A 20,145-nucleotide genomic window follows, 5' to 3' on the forward strand; every position below is an offset into this window, starting at 1 on the left:
GCAGACAGGGTTTCCCTCATGACTAATCCTTCCTTTATGCCCAAGGTGGTGTGTAGTGTCGCCCTAAATCAGTCCATTCATTTGCCTGCCTTTTTCCCGAATCCACAGAACAAAGGAGAACGAATACTACACTCTTTGGACGTGCACAGAAAACTTCTATTTTATTTAGACAGGACTAAGCGCCTCAGAAAATCTGATCAGCTGCTAGTTGGCTTTGCTGCAGGGGCAGAGGGGAAGGTCATTTCAAAGCAAACTATTTCTAAATTGATAGCCCATTGCATTAATTTCTGCTGTAAGCACCATGGAAAACATACCCCACAGGGGATAAGATCACATTCCACCAGGGCTGCATCTACCTCTACAGTCTTTCTCAGAGGAATCCCTACCAGGGACATCCTAGCTCTGTACATACCTTCACCAAGCATTGCCACATGCCTGTTTTTTTCTAAATCCAGAGCTGATTTTGCCACTGCAGTCTTGCAGGGCTTAGTAGCTGGTCCTAATGCTCTCCAACTTCCTCCTTCCTTCCTTAGCTTTGGGAATCAACCCAAATGTAATGACTGCAACAATGAAACACGAAGAACATAGTGCAGTTGTGTACACTTCCCATAAATGTAGATGTTCGAGTGTATTCACTGTTGTAGTCCTGGTTACCCTCCCTCCAGCCCCCTGACTTCTCTTGGCTCTACCTTTCCTTCTTGTCTGGTGTATTTAAGTTTTCTGGTGTATTTGCTTTTTGATGAAGGTGTAACATAACATATAATTGCTTCCCATTGTGGGGGCACCTGACATATGGAGCAAGAAAAACTGATGTAATGGCGTCGGCTGCATGTTTTACACCCCTGACAACCTGACGTCCTGGAAGAAGAGAGAGCATCCGATGCAGGAATCCAAGACTCTGGTATTCAGGCTAGCTGAGGGCTACCTGCAGGCAGATAACCCAAATGTAATGACTGCAACAGTGAATACACTCTAACATCTACATTTATGGTAAGTGTACACAACTGTACTTTTCTCAGTAAGTACCGTTATGACTCTTTCATGTTGGTGTGATCGACTTGAGATGTAACTTTCTGGAATATATGAAGACAGATATGATTGAGCACTCTGAATATGTGTCCCAGGCAGGTGTGTCCCTAGTTTTGAGCAGCATTTTACCCTCGTCTAGCATGATTGCACAGTATTAACAAAAATGATCGACTTTAATAATTGGCGTAGTCTAGTGTCATTCTGAAGGGATCCAGTTCCTGTCAGCCTGGGACAACATGGCGGATACACCACACTGCTTTGCCAGAGATGGTCTTCACCTGGCACTGCTAGGCTTTTGGTTAGTGGCCAAGGCACTTGCCTCCCCCATAATGCCTTTTTTTGGGCAAGGTAACTACAAAATTCTTGACATGAAAATATCAAACACAAAGAAACTAAGGTCATGCTGCTAAACGTTAGGACTTTAAATCAGAAATTGCACTCTCTGTAAGCACTTTTCTCCTTGGAAGATGTTGACATCTGTGCAGTCACAGAGACCTGGCTCAAGGCCACAGAAAGTACTCCAGCCTTGCAAGGCTACAATGCCTTCCACGCTTTTAGACCACAAATTGAAGGTGTGAGAACAAAAGGAGGTGAAGTATCTATTTTCATTAAAGATAATTGCATCTCTAGACTGGTTAGACATAAAACTCTATGGAGCTAATTCAAGTCCAAGTTACTGTGAGTAAGACCCCCCCCCCTTCAGATCATCATCAGTTGCAGGTCCCCTTCCATGAACCAAGGTGCCCACACAGCTTTAGACCTACTTGGGGCAATTAAGGTACAACCTAACACCCTTGTCATGGGTGATTTCAACTCTCCTTCCATTAATTGGGGAAACCTGCGAGTCCAAACTCACTCACACAAAAGTTCTTGGAGTTTATGAACTCACATACCCTGGAACAAATAGCGCACCACCCCACGAGGGGCTCCTGCACCACCCCACGAGGGGCTCCAATATGATACAACTGGTCCTCACTGATATGAGTGACCAATGCAGTGCCTCAAGTATAGGGCCCACACCAGTTAAATGTAAACATAAATCAGTCCATTATGAAGCAGCAGTAGCACCAGAACTCCCCCAAAGGAGAAGTTGGGTAGCGTAGAATAATGGTCTGTAGGATGAAGTTGGTGATCAAGAAGAGGCGGAGGAGTGTGATGGCAGTGCCAAAGATCAAGTGGTGGAAGTTGAGAAAGGGTGACTGTGAGGTGGAGTTCAGGGAAGAGTTAAGACAGGCACTGGGTGGCAGTGAAGAGTTACCGAATAGCTGGATAACTACAGCAGGGCTGGTAAGGGAGACAGTTAGAAAGGTGCTTGGTGTGACGTCTGGAAAGAGGAAGGAGGACAAGGAGACCTAGTGGTGGAATGAAGAAGTACAGGAGAGTATACAGAGGAAGAGGTTGGCAAAGAAGTGGGATTTTCAGAGAGATGAAGAAAGTAGACAGGAGTATAAGGAGATGAGCATGGCAAAGGCTAAGGATAAGGTGTATGGAGAGTTGTATGAAAGGCTGGACACCAAGGAGGGAGGAAAGGACCTGTACCGATTGGCTAGACAGAGGGACCGAGTTGGGAAAGATGTCCTGCAGGTAAGGGTGATAATGGTTAATCAGGGAAACCTACTCACAACCGAGAAGAGTCTGAGCAGATGGAAAGAGTATTTTGAGGGGCTGATGAATGAAGAGAATGAGAGAAAGAGAAGGTTGAATGATGTGGATATAGTAAATCAGGAAGTGCAATGGATTAGCAAGGAGAAAGTAAGGACAGTTATGAAGAGGATAAAGAATGGAAAGGCTGTTGGTCCAGATGACATACATGTTGAAGCATGGAGGTGTTTAGGAGAAATGGCAGTGGAGTTTTTAACCAGATTGTTTAATGTAACCTTGGAAAGTGAGAGGATGCCTGAGAAGTGGAGAAATAGTGTTTTGGTACAGATTTCTAAGAAAAACGGTGATTTGCAGAGCTGTAGTAACTACAGAGGGATAAAATTGATCAGTCACAGCATGAAGTTATGGGAAAGAGTAGTGGAAGCTAGGTTAAGAAAAGATGTGATGGTTAGTGATGAGCAGTATGGTTTCATGCCAGGAAAAAGCACTACAAATGCGATGTTTACTCTGAGAGTGTTGATGGAGAAGTATAGAGAATGTCAGAAGGAGTTGCATATGACAGGGTGCCTAGAGAGGAGTTGTGGTATTGCATGAGGAAGTCAGGAGTAACGGAGAAGTATGTAAGAGTGGTACATGATATGTACGAGGGTAGTGTGACAGTGGTAAAGTCTGCAGTGGGAGTGACAGATGCATTTAAGGTGGAGGTGGGAATGGTGAGGGACAGGTTGACAGATGAGATCAGACAGGAGCCCCCGTGGACTGTGATGTTTGCAGATGACATTGTGATCTGTAGTGAGAGTAGGGAACAGGTTGAGGAGACCCTGGAGAGGTGGAGATATGCTCTAGAGAGAAGAGGAACGAAGGTCAGCAGGACTAAGACAGTATATGTGTGTGTGAATAAGAGGGAGGATAGAGGAATGGTGAGGATGCAGGGAGTAGAGCTGGCCAATACTTGGGAACAACAGTTCAGAGTAATGGTGAATGTGGAAGAGAGGTGAAGAAGAGAGTACAGGCAGGGTGAAGTGGGTGGAGAAGAGTGTCAGGAGTGATTTCCGACAGACTAGTAAGAATGAAAGAGAAGGTCTACAGGAGGGTAGTGAGACCAGCTATGTTATATGGGTTAAAGATGGTGGCATTGACAAAAAGGCAGGAGGCAGAGCTGGACGTGGCAGAGTTAAAGATGTAAGATTTGTATTTGGTGTGACAAGGATGATTGGATTAGGAATCGGTATAGTAGGTGGTCAGCTCAGGTTAGACAGTTTGGAGATAAAGCCAGAAAGGCAAGATTGTATTGGTTTGGACATGTGCTGAGAAGGGATGCTGGGTATATTGGGAAAAGGTTGCTAAGGATGGAGCTGCCAGGTAAGAGGAAAAGAGGAAGGCCTAAGATAAGGTCTATAGATATGGTGAGAGAGAACATGCAGGTGGTTCGTGTGACAAAGCAAGATGCAGAGGGCAAGAAGAAATGGAAACAGATGATCCACTGTTGTGACCCCTAATGGGAACAGCTGAAAGAAGCAGCAGCCCAGAGTAACAATAAGGCTTTCTTCAGCTACTTCCGCAACATAAAAGGTAGGACTAAGATGCGTGCTGAATTTGTTGTGGATGGCATCATACACACACACCTGCAGAAATTGCAAACCTGCTAGCAGATAGGTTTGGTGGAAATTTCACACACACACACACCCCCCAGCATACTACAATCCATGTCTTCGTCTCCTCCTTCCTGCATCTGCAAAGAGCAAGTCATTAATGCTCTCTCCAAAGCTAAGAACACAGCCACTGTAGAACCAGATGACATTTCGGGGCTGCATTCTTAATTTTCTAAAACAAGAGCTAGCTACTACATTAGGCACTCTATTCAACCACAGCCAGCGTACTGGCTTTGTCCCTGCTGAATGGCAAACAGCAACTACCCCTCTACAAGGGTAGCTCAGCAACAGACCCGAGTAACAAAAAACCCATAAGTTTAACCAGCCTCATCTGTTAGGCAGTGGAACAAATTATCATGGGCCTCATAAATAAGGATATTGGTGACCTTCAAACCCTGGATCTATCCCTGTTCAGTTTCCTCAAGTGCAGGTCAAGCTTGCTAAACCTGGTGGATTTCTAGAATGTGACCAGAGTCATAGACAAGGACAAAGTCATGCACACAGCCTGCGTTGACTTTGCCAAGGCGTTCAACACTATCCCACATTTGGCCATCTTGGACAAACTAACCCAGATGAATATCAACCCATGTGATGTAAGGTGGGTTGCATACTGGCTTACAGATTGACAACATTCAGTCAAAGTGAGAGACTTTACCTCTACCAGCAGACCTGTCACTAGTGGGCTCCTACAAGAGTCAGTCCTGGATCCCCTCTTGTTTGGCATATAATTCTCAGACCTCCAAGCCAAAATGGAGAGGCTGTGACTAACCAATTTGTGGATGACTGCAAATGAAATGCTATCATTGAATCCCCTCATGTTGTCAGCATACTTCTAACGGGCCTTACACAGACAAATGATTGGTGCCAAAGACATGGTCCTAAATGAATGTTTAAAAAAAATGCATCATTGTAAAAACAGTGTCCCTGCTGTTTAAAAAAATAAACAATAATATCATAAGTACAAATTCAGTAGTGAGGGACCTGGGAACACAAGTTCGCTATGATCTCAACTTTGACTACCATGTGTCTACTGTGGTAAGGAAGACATTCTACATCTCTCATTTGATTAGGTAATGCATTGCCTCAAGAACAATAGAGGTTATGACCCACCGTATGCTCATCTTTCATCAGGGCTGTTACTGAATGTAATGCTCACTTTGGTATGCACCGTACCGAGCACCTGCAAAAACGAGAGACCTCTGAGATTTCTAACTAAGACAAATCAAGATCTCCAAGATCTCCAGCACATGTCTTATATGGACAGACTGAATTCACTGACGCTGTACTCAGTAGTGTATACACCACTTAGAGTGATTTATGTTTGGTTTGCAGTGCTATCCCTGACCTATGTCAAATGGAAATGCTGCACATCTGTACATCAGATGGGACGGCAGTCACCCATTCCATGGACCTCAAGTCTAGCCAGCGACATAAACAAGACTTGTTGGAGAGAGAGCTACATCTCTCAGAGGTTGCCACTCCTGTGGAATAGGCTTCCAGTACTTGCTATCTAGTATATCCATAGAAACTGTACAACAAATTACATAGATGTCCTTCAAGAATGCAACTGCAGTCATAACATATGGGTTGTCCTGCCTCAGGCAGCCCTCGGTCGGCCGGATTCCAAAGTCTGGGTCTGACGTCGGCTGATGTCGCATTTCTCTCCGACGTCAGAGCGGCTGGAGTATATAAGCATCAGCCGACGCCATCTTCTTCAGTCTTTCTTGCCGCGCGGTGCCCGAAGCAGAAGCAGTTCACAAGTGCCGGTCGGTCAGCTACTGTATTCTTCGAAACCGAAGTCATCAAAAAAAGCTAAGTACCACGTTGGGGACCTTTTGTCTCAGCCGATGTCAGAAATTACTGAAAAAGTAAATAATTGTTTGTCTTGTGGTAAACAAATACCTCATAAGGATTTCCACTCTTACTGCCTCCCTTGCCTTGGCCCAGACCACGACGTCTCGGCCTGTGCCGCCTGTGCTTGCTTCAACAAGCTCACACTCAGGCACCGGGCGGAGTTCGCTGAAGACTTTTTCGGCAAAAAATTTGATTATACAATGCCGTCGGAACAACCGACAACGCAGACTCCTAAGAAATGAAAAGACCGGGACCGACATCCTTGGCCCGCGTCTTCAACCGACACCACGCCAAAACTAACCGCGAGTGCTCCGGTTCCCTCTGAGGCAGTTATTCCACCGCTCCGAACCGAAGACACCGCATTACCGATACCTCCGATACCGGAGGCCACTCCGACACCAGTTATTGATTTTCCTCCGGATACCGAAACCGAGGAAATGCCCGAGACCATTGCTGTTGATAAGGTAACTCCTGCACGTGGAGCGGCTAGGCCTCCCATGTCCATGTCTATCAAGGCCTACACACGTGCAAAGGCAGCCAGCAAGTCCAAACATCTTACTGCTAAAAACATACCTCAGACTACTCCTGAAACTCAGATCATGTCCATGGCCGCAGATTTAATTTCTCTGATCAGAGGCTCCCAGGCCCATCCTGAGAGAGGATCCCAGCCTCCTCCTGATAAGAGGCCCAGGGTTGAACCCCCTGACCTCAGATGAAGATTCTGAGGACTCTGTTCCCTCTGAAAGCCAGGAAGAGCCCTTCCAGACCTATGAGGATTCAGATGCAGAGGACTCCATCCCCTCGGCCTCCCCTACTGAGGATATTTCTTTTGGGGAAGTTCTGCATTCCATGAGGGAGCAATTTAAGTGGCAAGGCCAGGAATTTTCTGATTCCAGAAAGTGCCTTCGAACCTTCCTTAAAAAGCCTCAACACAGACTCTTAGCTATACCTCCTGTGCTTGATGTTTTGGATGATTTATACTCTGACTCCAGTGTTACCCCTGATACTCTTCCTCCTGCTCCTGTCAAGCCTGACAGATACTATAGGGTTCCAGAAACCCATTCTCATTTATTTAGGGCCCATGCTGTTGATTTAGAAACAATTTCCCAGGGGCCTAAAGGGGTTTCGGCTACCACATCCAAAAATCCTTTGCCTTCCGACAGGGAAGCAAGGTCCTTAGAGAGATGGGGGAAGAAGGTCTACACCTCCACTACTTTATCTATGAGAGCTCTCAATTGTCTCTTTCACATGTTTCAATATCAGGATTTCCTGTTAGATGATTTACAGAAATGTTTGGCCTCTCCTGAACCTTTAGATAGGAAGTCTTTGCAGGAGGCTGTGCATAATTCTCAGCAAGTTAGCAATCATTTTTTGCAGTGTGGATATGATGCATTGGAGGCTTCATGTAGGGCAGCTATGACAGGGGCGGTCATTTGTAGACATGCATGGCTAAAAGAACAACCTTTACCAGATCATGTTAAGGCAAAGCTTCTTGATGCTCCCTTGGAAAAGAACAAGCTTTTTGGTGCTAATGCTAAAGATGTGTTAAAGTCCATTGAGGAAAAAGCCAAGTCAGTACAGACAGTCAAAGATTTCCTCCAGGTTCAGCCACCCAGATTCAGCAGGAACTGGCCTTCTAAAAACTGGTCCTTTCCTAATCCTGAAAGATTTCAAAGGGGTAAAAACAGGCATGCCCGAGGAAGAGGGCAATACAGAGGATCCTACAGGGGGCGACAATGGCAACCAACAAACCAAAGAAGTGGCACAGGGGTTTCTCCTGCCCCGCAGGGACAAGCTCAATGACTTTCCTCTATTTCCGCTGACCAAGGAGCAAACAGAAGCTCCTTTGGGCGGAAAGTTATCTCTGTTTTCAAGAAATTGGCACAAACTGACAAAAGACAAATGGATACTGGACAATTATAGACCACGGTTACAGGTTTCACTTTCATACCTTGCCAAGAAAACAAGGCATGCCAAACCTTCCACAAAATCAGAGGGCAGAGGCTATCAAGCAAATTTCTCTTCTTGCTCACATCAAAGCAATAGAAAAAGTTCCACAACAAGAACAAGGCCAGGGGTTTTATTCAAGACTGTTCCTTGTTCAAAGAAAAGAAACTCAATGGAGACCAATACTGGACTTGTCTGCTCTAAACACTTTTCTCATAGTACCAAAGTTCAAAATGCTGACTTTACAGCAACTCCTTCCCATGCTGGGCAAGGGGTCTTGGCTGATTACTCTGGACCTCAAGGAGGCATACCTGCATGTCCCTATCAGACACAGCTGCAGAAGATACCTCAGATTTCTTGCAGGGCCAGAGCATTATCAATTCTTAGCATTGCCATTTGGCTTATCTACTGTGCCCAGAGCATTCACGAAATGCCTGGCATCAGTAATTGCTCATTGCAGGCTCCAGGGGATTCAAATCTACCCGTACCTGGACGATTGCCTCATACAAGCGGACAACAAACTAACCTTGACAAAAAACTTGAATTATGTCATACACTTGCTACAGGCTCTGGGATACACAGTCAACTTTCAAAAGTCAAGACTTCAGCCATCCCAGCAAATAACCTTCTTAGGAGCCAAACTAGACACAGCCTCTCAAATGGCTTACCTGACAGAAGACAAGCAAAAGAAGTTAACTCATTACTTCAAAAGTTTAGCAAAGCTCACCCAGATGACTACAAGGAGTTTCCTACAGGCCCTGGGTTACATGGCATCCTGCATTCTCTTGGTCCCACTAGCAAGACTACACATGAGAAAGCTTCAATGGTACTTAAAAAGCTTATGGTCTCAACACAGCAACAACCTAGAAGCAATTATTCCACTCATTCCATGTCTACAAAAGGAATTTTTATGTTGGGCCACAGTAAGCCAGTTAAACACAGGCATGTTGTTCAAAAAACCTCAGATAACACAGACAATGACCACAGACGCCTCAGACCTTGGATGGGGGGGCGCACATGGAGGGCAGATGTATTCAAGGGCAATGGTCCCCAAAGGAAACACATCTGCATATCAACCAAAAAGAAATGCTAGCAGTAATGCATGCCATCGAGGCCTTTGGACAACAACTTCAACAAGACCACCTACTAATACGGACAGACAACACCACTGTGATGTGGTACATAAACAAGCAGAGGGGCACTCATTCTTACCCCCTTTGTAGACTGACAATGAATCTTTGGGAAAAATCACTGGGTCTAAACATACAGCTACAATCCCAGTTTGTTCCAGGCAAAGACAATGTTCTGGCGGACAGTCTAAGCAGGAATTTCCTGGACCCCCACGAATGGAGGCTACATCCAGACATCTTTATACGACTCACCTCGAGATGGGGCAGGCCGGACATGGACCTATTTGCCTCCCACCTCAATCATCACTTACAAAAGTTCTGCTCAAGGACATATCATCCACAAGCATGGAAAGTAGATGCCCTCTCATTCAACTGGAGCTCCCTAATAATTTATGCATTTCCACCCCTGCCACTGATGACCACAGTGTTATTAGAGATCAAGGCAGAGCAACCGAAGGGGATCCTAATAGCTCCAGACTGGCCAAGACAACACTGGTACCCACTACTACGGAGCATATGTCACAGCAAAACTTGGGCCCTTCCACAATGGCCTCAACTTCTGACTCAACACAACTTCAGGACTATTCATCCCAACATCCAGACTCTACAGCTAACAGCTTGGGAAATCCCATAAATAACCTCAATTTACCTCTCTCCAAGGAAGTTCAGCGGATACTAACAGAAGCCCGCAGACCATCCACCAGAAAGGCTTACTCAGCCAAATGGAAGAGATTCAGCATTTGGAATACCAACAAGGGTCATGATGCATCACTTTTGAGCATCCCTCTCATTCTGGAATACTTGGCTGATATGTTACATAACGGACTCTCATACTCTTCCATAAAAATACATGCTTCAGCTGTCTCAGCTAGATACAACACTGATCCACCTGTGTTTTCACATCCTTTGCTAAGGCAATTTCTTAGAGGAATCAAGAATATAAAGCCCCCAAGAAAGGCACCAGTACCAGCTTGGGACCTCAATTTTGTCCTAGAAAAATTGACTTTACCTCCCTTCGAGCCAGCAGCTTCTGTGGAGTTACAATTTCTTTCCTGGAAGACAGCTTTCCTGCTGGCCATAACCTCAGCAAGAAGGGTTTCGGAATTACAGGCCTTAATGGCAATACCACCGTTCATAACTTTTCACAGAGACAGGGTCTCCCTGAACCAACCCTACTTTTCTGCCAAAAGTGGTATCCAGGGTTTCTTTAAATCAAGCAATTCACCTGCCTACTTTCTTTCCCAATCCTGAGAACAAAGGGGAAAGACTGTTACATACCTTGGACATACACAGACAACTTCGCTACTACCTAGACGGAACCAAGACCAGTAGGAAGTCTGATCAGCTTTTTGTAGCTTACGCCCCTGGAATACAAGGAAAAGCAATTTCCAAACAGACAATTTCAAAATGGATTGGACATTGCATCAGATTCTGTTATTCCTTCCATGGAAAGAGTGTGCCAGCCAATGTCAGACCACACTCCACCAGAGCTACAGCCACCTCTACAGCTTTTTTTAAGAGGGGTGCCTACAAAAGACATTCTAGAATTTGCCACATGGAGCTCCGTGCATACATTTTCCAAACACTACAACCTCCCTTTATATTCCAGATCCAGAGCAGGGTTTGCTTCGGCAGTCCTGCAGGGATTGATAGCTACACCATCCTTTTCTTAGAGCATTCCACCTCCCCCAGCTAAGCTATGGTATTCAACCCATATGTTATGACTGCAGTTGCATTCTTGAAGGACATAGTACAGTTTTGTACCTACCATAAATGTAGATGTCCGATAGATATGCAACTGCAGTCGGGTTTTCCCTCCCTCCTTCCCCTCTATGCCTTGGGTCCACTCCTCTCCCTATTATCCTTAGCTGGGGAAATCTGTTATGGTGTATCTGTTTATTGCTTATTTATTGTCTGGAAACCTATTTTTGACTTCCAATTTGATTACAGCCTTCATTGGAGGGTACCTGGCATCTGGGGCAAGAAACACTGAAGAAGATGGCGTCGGCTGATGCTTATATACTCCAGCTGCTCTGACGTCGGAGAGAAATGCGACATCAGCCGACGTCGGACCCAGACTTTGGAATCCGGCCGACCGAGGGCTACCTGAGGCAGGACAACCCATATGTTATGACTGCAGTTGCATATCTATCGGACATCTACATTTATGGTAGGTACAAAACTGTACTTTCTTCAAGATACGTTGTAAGCCGAGTATTAAAACTCCTATTAGTAGGAAAAAATGTACAAATACCCTCAGTCCCACCCCCAAAAACAAGGAATTACATTTCACAATATCCAGTGTATATTGGCAAAGGCTTAAACAACCTAGTCCATGTCTTAATTTACAGTACTGAAAAGAAGATCTTTTAAAATAACATTAAAAGCCGTCTCCTAGACATTCATATTAATATTTACCAAGGAAAACAGAACTCCATCCAGACTTGTGCTGCCAACAACCATGACCATTTCACTATTATATTCACTTGAAATGGCAGAATATAAAACACTCTCCCATCATTTACTGCATTTATAAATGCAGCTGGGAAGATGTCTGTAATCCATGTTGCATTAAACTTCATAAAAAAGGCAGCATTGTGCCAAGATTCATATCGTTACACCACTATACTAACTTTTAATGTCCTGAGATTTCAAACCACCTTCCCTCTCTAATGCATACACTGCACAAAATAACTATCACAGACTACCACAGAACTTTGCTTTCTGAGTAAACAAAAATAATTAGCAGGGATGCCATGGGAAAACAAATCTCCATCACACCACTCAATGGACAATGATCATTAAACCTAATTAAAAAGCCTTTTAGGCACCTACATTTAATTTATTTACTCATAGGTTCATAGGTTCATACTAGGCTATCTGCCCAAGGGCATTTATAAGCCTAGCCCATAGTTATGTGGCTTTCGCCACCCCTTTAGTTTGAATAAAACTATGCCTATTATTTTGCTGTGCCTCTGTCAAGCAGTGACACTGAAGTAATCCCTGGGGTATATCTGCGATCTCCCATCCATTAGTCAAGATTCCTCTTTAACAAGGCCAGCGAGGTGCTCTGCCTCACATGTACCGGGATTTTGTTCCACAGCATAGGGAGTCTCTGGGTGATGAATCTGTCCCTCCAGCACGTTCTATTAATAACCGTGTCAAGGTTTAAGTCTCCCGCCCTTGTGGTTCTGAGGGATCTAGATTTTTTGAGGTGAAGCATATTCATCAAATCTGGGTATGACATGGCCTTATATGTCAGGCACAGGTCACCTCTGAGCAAGCGGTATGAGACTGAATAGAGCTGGAGTTCTTTCAGTCGGGCAGCATAAGACATATTTTGAGACCCTTTATCCTTTTGGTGAGGAACTTTTGGGGCCTTTCCAGCTGCTGCAGGTGTCTGGTCAGATACATTCGAATGGGGCATTGTACTCAATCATAGGTCTAATGAGTGATGAGTACAGGGGGACGATGACCTCCCTTGATCTAGATGTGAATCCCTTTATGATCAGGTGGGCAATGTAGAAGGTTTTCCTAACTACTTTAGCAACATGAGTGTCAACGAAGGCTACTGTCAACCTGGGTCCCCAGATCCCTGATGACTTCTTCTGTGCTCAGTGGATTGCCACCTATATGGTAGCTAGGGGTAACCTTGTTTTTCCCGAAGGGTATGACTATGCATTTCTTGGTGTTTAACTTTAGGCCATGGCTCTGGCACCAGTTATCCGCTTCTGTGAGGCCCTTCTGAAGGGTATCGTGTCAGATGTGTTTTCGACTATGGCGCCCAGTTTGCAGTCATCTGCAAACTTTGTCAGCCATAACCCTCCTGTGTTTGCTTGTACTTCAGAAAAGTAGATGCCGAACAAGAGTGGACCCAGGACTGAGCCCTGTGGGACACCACTTGTGACAGGCTTTGAGTCTGACATGGCTCCAGCAACTCTGACCCTGTGGGTTCTGTCACTTAGCCAGTTTGCAACCCATCTTGTGATGTATGGGTTTACATTCAAGCTGATGAGTTTTTCGATGATACCTGAGTGGGGTATTGTGTCAAGGCCTTTGCCAGGTCGAGGTAGGCTGTATGGACTGCCTTTCCTCATCAATGGCCTTGGTGACTGTCTCTAAAAAGTCAACCAAGTTTAAAAGGCATGATCTGCCTTTGACAAAGCCAAACTGGGTTGGATCCAAAGTCTGCAAGATCCCTATGTCTTTATTTATGAGTTCCATTATGATCCTCTCCATGGCTTTGCAGATAAGGCTTGTCAAGCTAATGGGACGGTAATTTCCAGGGTCGGTGGAGGCACCGCCCTTGTGAAGTGGGACCACAGTTGCCGTGCGCCACTCCTTGGGTATGTATCCTGAGGTGAGGCTAAGATTAAACAGCTGTCCTAACTGCGGGTTTAATTCCTCATTGAGTTCGTGGAGCACACAGCCGGGGACACCATCCGGTCCCATGGATGCTGTGTTTTTTGCCTTGGAGAGAGCAGTTCTCACCTGGGCGTTGGAGATGTTTGGGGGTCTACAATCCTCTGGTATAGATATCTCTCCTTTTGGGGGGGGGGGAGTTTGCACTGAACCTGTCAGCCAGTATGTTGGCAATGTGTGTAGGTTCAGTAATCTTCACATCATTTTGAACTAATTCTGAGCATAATTGGGAGTTTCCTCCTAGGTGTCTAACATAGCTAAAGAAGGCCTTATGATTGTCTTTTGAGTCCTTGGCGATTTTTCTCTCAAAATTTGCCTTGGATGATTTTATGAGAGCTCTTAGTTTTTTACTTATAATGATCAAAGGTGTCTTACCTTTCAAGGATTTTGCTCTATCTTGTAGTAGCTTCCTCCTTTTGTTGTAGAGCTTGTTTATGGCTGGGGTCCACCAGACTGGACGCTTGCCTTTGGTACAAAGAGTCTTAGTTTTGTTTGGGATTGCCTGATCCATGCAGTCCTGTAGGTGCTGGTAGAAGGCATTTGTAAGTGATTCAGCGGTTTGAGTAATGTTTACCACTGGCTCAGGGGCCTTAAAGGAGACCACACTAGTTTTTAGAAGTGTGAAGTCGGCTTTTGAGAAGTTTTTCACTGTGGTCTTTTTTATTTCGGGGGGGGGCGGGATGAGGACCTCCAGCGAGATTAGTTTATGATCTGATCTCACCAGTGAGGGGTATACTTCCGGTGTTGAACATTGTGATCCCATGTTCGTGATGATGAGATCAAGTATGTTTTCTCCTCTTGTGGGGATGGTGACTAGTTGTTCCATGGCATTTGAGTTTATGAACTCCAGGAACCTTTGGGCTAGAGTGTTTGGGCTTGAGTAGTGTTCCCAATCTATATTAGGGTAGTTGAAGTCACCTAGTATGATGGTAAGTCACCTAGTATGACTCAGCATGTAATCTGCTACATTTAATATTTCAAATAATTTTTGGCAAGAGGTAAATAGACAGTTTGGTAAAACTAAAAGTATAAGCACCCCTTCAGCATTCATACCACTTTATGCAACATCCAAACTCAGTTCTCCATAGCCATCCATGCATCCCCATGTAACCCTGTCTTCTTCATCCTCTCTCAGGATTATCTAAGGCAGACAAACCAGTAACATAATAATGTTCTTGATTAAGAAAAGTTGGTGGTAATGACATATCGTTATCAGTCGTCATCTGATTAAGAAAAGTTTATGGTAATGACATATCATTATCAGTCATCATCTGATTAAGAAAAGTTTGTAGTAATGACATATTACCAGTCGTCATCTGATTAAGAAAAGTTTGTGGTAATGACATATTATCAATCATCATCTGATTAAGAAAGGTTTGTGATAATATCAGTCGTCATCTGATTAAGACAGGTTTGTGGTAATGACTTATCAATCGTCATCTGATAAGAAAAGTTTGCTGTAATGACATATCAATCATCTGATTAAGAAAGGTTTGTGGTAATGATATATTATCAGTCACCTGATTAAGAAAAGTTTGTGGTAATGATATATCATCAATTGTCATCTGATTAAGAAAAGTTTGCAGTAATGACATATTATCAGTCATCATCTGATTAAGAAAAGTTTGTGGTAATGACATATTATCAATCATCATCTGATTAAGAAAAGTTTGCAGTAATGACGTATCATCAATCGTCTAATTAAAAGTTTGTGGTAATGACATATCAATCATCATCTGATTAAGAAAAGTTTGTAGTAATGACATATCATTATCAATCATCTGATTAAGAAAAGTTTGTGGTAATGACATATCAATTGTCATCTGATTAAGACAGGTTTGTGGTAATACTTATCAGTCGTCATCTGATTAAGAAAAGTTTGCAGTAATGACATATCAATCATCTGATTAAGAAAAATGTATGGTAATGACCTATCATTATCAGTCATCATCCACTCCCTTTTTCCCCATTTTCTACATTGGGTGGGATGTCGTTTCACCTGTCGCCATCTCTTGCTGTTCAATGCCACTCTCTTATTATCTTCGACAGTCAGAATCTATAAGTTTATAGGTTCACAGGTGTCGTTTCACCTGTCGCCATCTCTTGCTGTTCAATGCCACTCTCTTATTATCTTCGACAGTCAGAATCTATAGGTTTATAGGTTCACAGGTGTTTACTAGGTGAATGGCCACAAGGGCCTTTTAAAGCCTAGCTATGCATCCTAAATCTTTGACAAGGTCTTGTGCCCTTGATAAGTGTAAGCAGGGGCTTGGAAGATGAAACCTTTACAAGCAGGGGCCTGGGAGATGAACCCTTTATAGGCTGCATGTGTCCATTAGAGCAATAGATGTCAAGCTAGGGATGAATTTCCTGTTCCCCTTCCAGTTGTGCCAGTTTGGATTGAATTGGGTTAGGGAGTAACTCTGCTTCACATAGACTGGGGTACTGTTCCAGAGAAAGGGTAGTCTCTGGGGTACATTATTTGTCTCTCAAACAGTTCCTGTGTATATCACAGGCAAGGTTTAAGTCTTTAGAGTAGGTAATTCTGATGCTGGTTGTTTTACCAGATATGTAGGAAGTCGATCAGAGTGGGGTCTGACAATGCATGTTAGGTATAGGTCTCCCCTGAACAACCTGCAACAGACAGAATACAGGGATAGGGCCTTGTTGTGATCTGCGTAGGACATGTTACTTACTCCTTGTAGGCTTTTAGTGAGGAACCTCTGTGGATGTTTCACCTGTTTGATATGCCTTGGTGGGTACATATGAAAGGGGGCATTGTACTCAATGATAGGTCTGATAATTCCTGAATACAGTGGAGCAATGACTTCCTCGGACTTGGGTGTCATACCTATGCTTGTATGTTGCACAACACATTATGATTTCCTCACTGCTGTAGACACATGATAGTCAAAAGTTAATTACGGTCTATGTGTGTCCCCAAGTCCCTGACTTCTGGGTCATATCTTAGGAGTGTGTTGTCCATATGATAGTTACCAGGGGCAGATGACTCTTTACTGGGTACCCTCCTTTCCTCTTGCCTTTTTCTTATGTGTCCCAAATTTTCTTCATTAGATTGTCTTCTGCTTTTCTGCACATGTGCCCGAACCACAGTCATTTATTCTGTTTGACCTTTCCTGCAATTGGAGCTACTTTGGCTTCTGCCCTTATGTCCTCATTCCTTTGTCTACCCCACAGTGTGTATCCTGTCACCCATCTCAGGTACTTCATCTCCATCACTTCTAGCTTCTTCGATTGCTCTGCCTTTATTGCCCTGGTTTCTGTACCATACAGTAGTTCTGGTCGCACCCCTAATTTGTTCAACTTAATTTTAAACTTCTTTGGCATTCTTCTGTTGTACACTACCCCTAACACTGTGTACCAGATGGCTGCAGCCCTTCTGATTCTAGCTTTGAACTCGTCTTTCAGTCTTCCCCTCTCCTCAACCAACCCTCCCAGATACTTGTAGCTGTTAACCTTTTTTCCGCTAGTTTCCCTTCCATCTCAGTTCTCTGCTTTTTCTGATTACCCCCCTTTGCTGCCATTATCTGTACTCAGTTTTGCATTCCATTCCCTTACCCGTTGGTGAAGTTCTTGCTCACACGTGATGACATTTTAATATTGGGTCTCTCTCTTTCCTGTAATACTTCCCCAAAACAGTAGAATAATGGTAGTGTAATACCTATTCCATAGTAATGCAAACCATAAACCACAGGGGAATGCAGCTCAATCTCATTACTACCCCATTCTGCGAAATTATAAACTCGTATTCATATAAACAGCAGCTTCTGACATCAGAAGAATATTCCAAGCATGTACCAACATAGGTTCAAAAGAAGACCTACAACTCCTCTTTCACTGCCGTTACTAATAACTCAACTATTGGTCTAATGAGGGAGAAGTATAGAGAGGTAATAACCTCCTCTTTTCTGGATGCAATCCCTTTACTTATGAGATGAACCAAATAAAAGGTTTTTCTAATCACTGCCACTACATGATGGTCAAATGTGAGGTTGTTATCCACCTGAATGCCCAGGTATCTTACCAGAGGTTGTGTGCTTAGTGGGTTTACGGTGAAGTGGTAATCTGTAGGGGCCATGTTTCTGCTGAACAGTATGATGCATTTTTTTGTGTTTAGCTTGAGGCCATGACTTTGGCACTAGTCATTAGTTGCTGTGAGATCCTGTTGCAGTATGTTAACATCATTCGGGGAGCTAATGACAGCACCCAATTTACAGTCATCCACAAACTGGGTAGCCACAGGCCTTTTGTCTTTGCCTGGCCCTCTGAGAAGTAGATGCCAACATTCAATAATTGAGTACAGTATGTACCTCTCCAAACATCTGCACCAACTGAAAAGCCACTGAAATACCTCACAAAGAGAATCCATGGCCTCTTAACACCTGTCCTGTGTGGACAGGCTCAAATCACTATCAGTCTATTTTGTATTGTACAGATTGCTCATGGGTGATCTGTGTTGGCAATCTGACTCTGCCATACTAGAAACGCTCCATATCCATAAGTCTAACTTCTCAGGCATTACTCGCTCGAAAGGCCTGACTCTTAATATGCAATATCAACAAAAAACTGCTGAAGAGGGAGGTTTGCCTCCCAGAGCCTGCCCCATCTGTGGAATAGATTTCCCATATATGTCAAACAGAGCACCTCGCTGACCCTCTTCAAGCGCAACCTTGTTGAGTAAATAGGAAACCACAAATTTGTCCCAGGGGTTCCACCTGTGTCCCTCATTGACAGGTTTGACAGGTGCTGAGATTTATTTTTGGGGTTAAACTCTTGACTAGACTTGTAAGGGCCACAGGGCCATTTATTGTACTAACCTCCTATGATCCTATAACATGTTGACAGCAACAAAGGTCACATGACATCAGCTCTGTTCACTGAACTTGCCAAACCCTTCAGTTCTACTAGCATAATGTATTATTAAAGTGTCTAGCTGCATCCAGTTTCACATCTTCATAGGTTTATAGGTTCATACTAGGCTATCTGCCCAAGGGCATTTATAAGCCTAGCCATAGTTTTGTGGCTTACGCCACCCCTTAGTTTGGAGAAACTATGCCCATTATTTAGCTGTGCCTCTGTCGAGCAGTGACACTGAGGTAACCCCTGGGGTGTATCTGCGATCTCCCATCCATTGGTCAAGATTCCTCTTGAACAAGGCCAGCGAGGTGCTCTGCCTCACATAAACCGGGATTTTGTTCCACAGCATAGGGAGTCTTTGGGTGATGAATCTATCCCTCCAGCACGTCCTATTAAATAATTCTTTAGCAGAATTTATTTATTTTATTTATTTAACATTTGTTTACTGGGAAATTCCGACTTGGAACAAAGCCAGTTTTCATCAGAGGCCCAGGGAGAAATGCTCCAGACTCATGTCTTTGTAACGTGGGAGGAAACCGGGGCATCCAGAGGAAACCCACACAAACAAAGAGAGGACATGCAGACTCAGCACAGAAGGCACCCCAGTGAAGAATTGAACCGGAGAATGTCTTGCTGTGAGGTTGAAAACACTACCGCTGCATCACTGCACTGAATGGTTTATAAGTTTACCTTTCAAACAGAATATTTGTTATGCATTGTAATAACATATTCAGTAGTGTATGAAAAAAATTGCATACTATCCAGTCAGCTTGTGTATCCTTGAATAGCTTGTAAAGGGGAGACTGACTTGCAGAATACTGCTGCTCTCTGCTGTGTAGTGACTCACAGCTGAGAACTGATGGTTTTCAAAATGTCATGCAAGCACAGCAGTCTGGGGGCACAGACTATACAAATTTGGGCTCTGTGCATCATGTACAAGCTTGTTCTGTGCATCATGTACAAGCTTGTTCTTTCAGAATGCATGTAGTATGTCAGTTACTACACAACCTCCGACATTTATGTGTAAGTGTACATGGATATTAACCATGTTGCACACATTTAATTCTGTAGGGAATTAACAGCATCTTAAGGTGTACTGTCTTCTCAGGTATATCAGATTGTAGCTACACAAGAAGGGCTGAATGGGTACAGTTTGTTCAGTGAGGCACCAATCCTCATTGTCAGTGCTCAGATTGGTAGCTTACAAAAGTTTGTTTGATTATTTAATGCGATTCAGCATTATGCTAATTACAAACATTTCTGAAACCCAGTTTTATTGAGCAATGCAACTCTGACAGATAAGCAGAGGGCTTACTTTCCTCTGACAAACTTTTATGACTACAGTGCAATATCTTTCCCATCAATACGCCAGCACCACAGTCATTCAGAAGTCAACTCTAGACTTCTGTAGTTCTGTGATAATTAGGGGAATGGTCTCAAGATTTGTACCACTGTTACCACTAAATGTACATCATTGTAAATAGCCGAGTGAGTGAAGCATGGCCTTATTAGCATCCAACATGGTTAACAGCTGGTAGTTTCACTAAACTATTGCATTCTTACACACACACACACACACACACACACACACACACACACACACACACACACACACACACACACACACACAC

At 43.9% G+C, this 20,145-nt stretch overlaps 1 protein-coding gene across 1 annotated transcript in view; it reads left to right on the forward strand.

Moving 5' to 3' along the window:
• The window catches only part of LOC122798700 (zinc finger protein 84-like), a 380,959-nt gene that overhangs the window by 304,971 nt on the left and 55,843 nt on the right, over window positions 1–20,145 (forward strand). The window lies entirely within an intron of this gene.

Source organism: Protopterus annectens, chromosome 3.part1 (genome assembly GCF_019279795.1).
Source record: "Protopterus annectens isolate FY-2018-M chromosome 3.part1, PAN1.0, whole genome shotgun sequence".
Classification (NCBI taxonomy): domain Eukaryota; kingdom Metazoa; phylum Chordata; order Ceratodontiformes; family Protopteridae; genus Protopterus; species Protopterus annectens.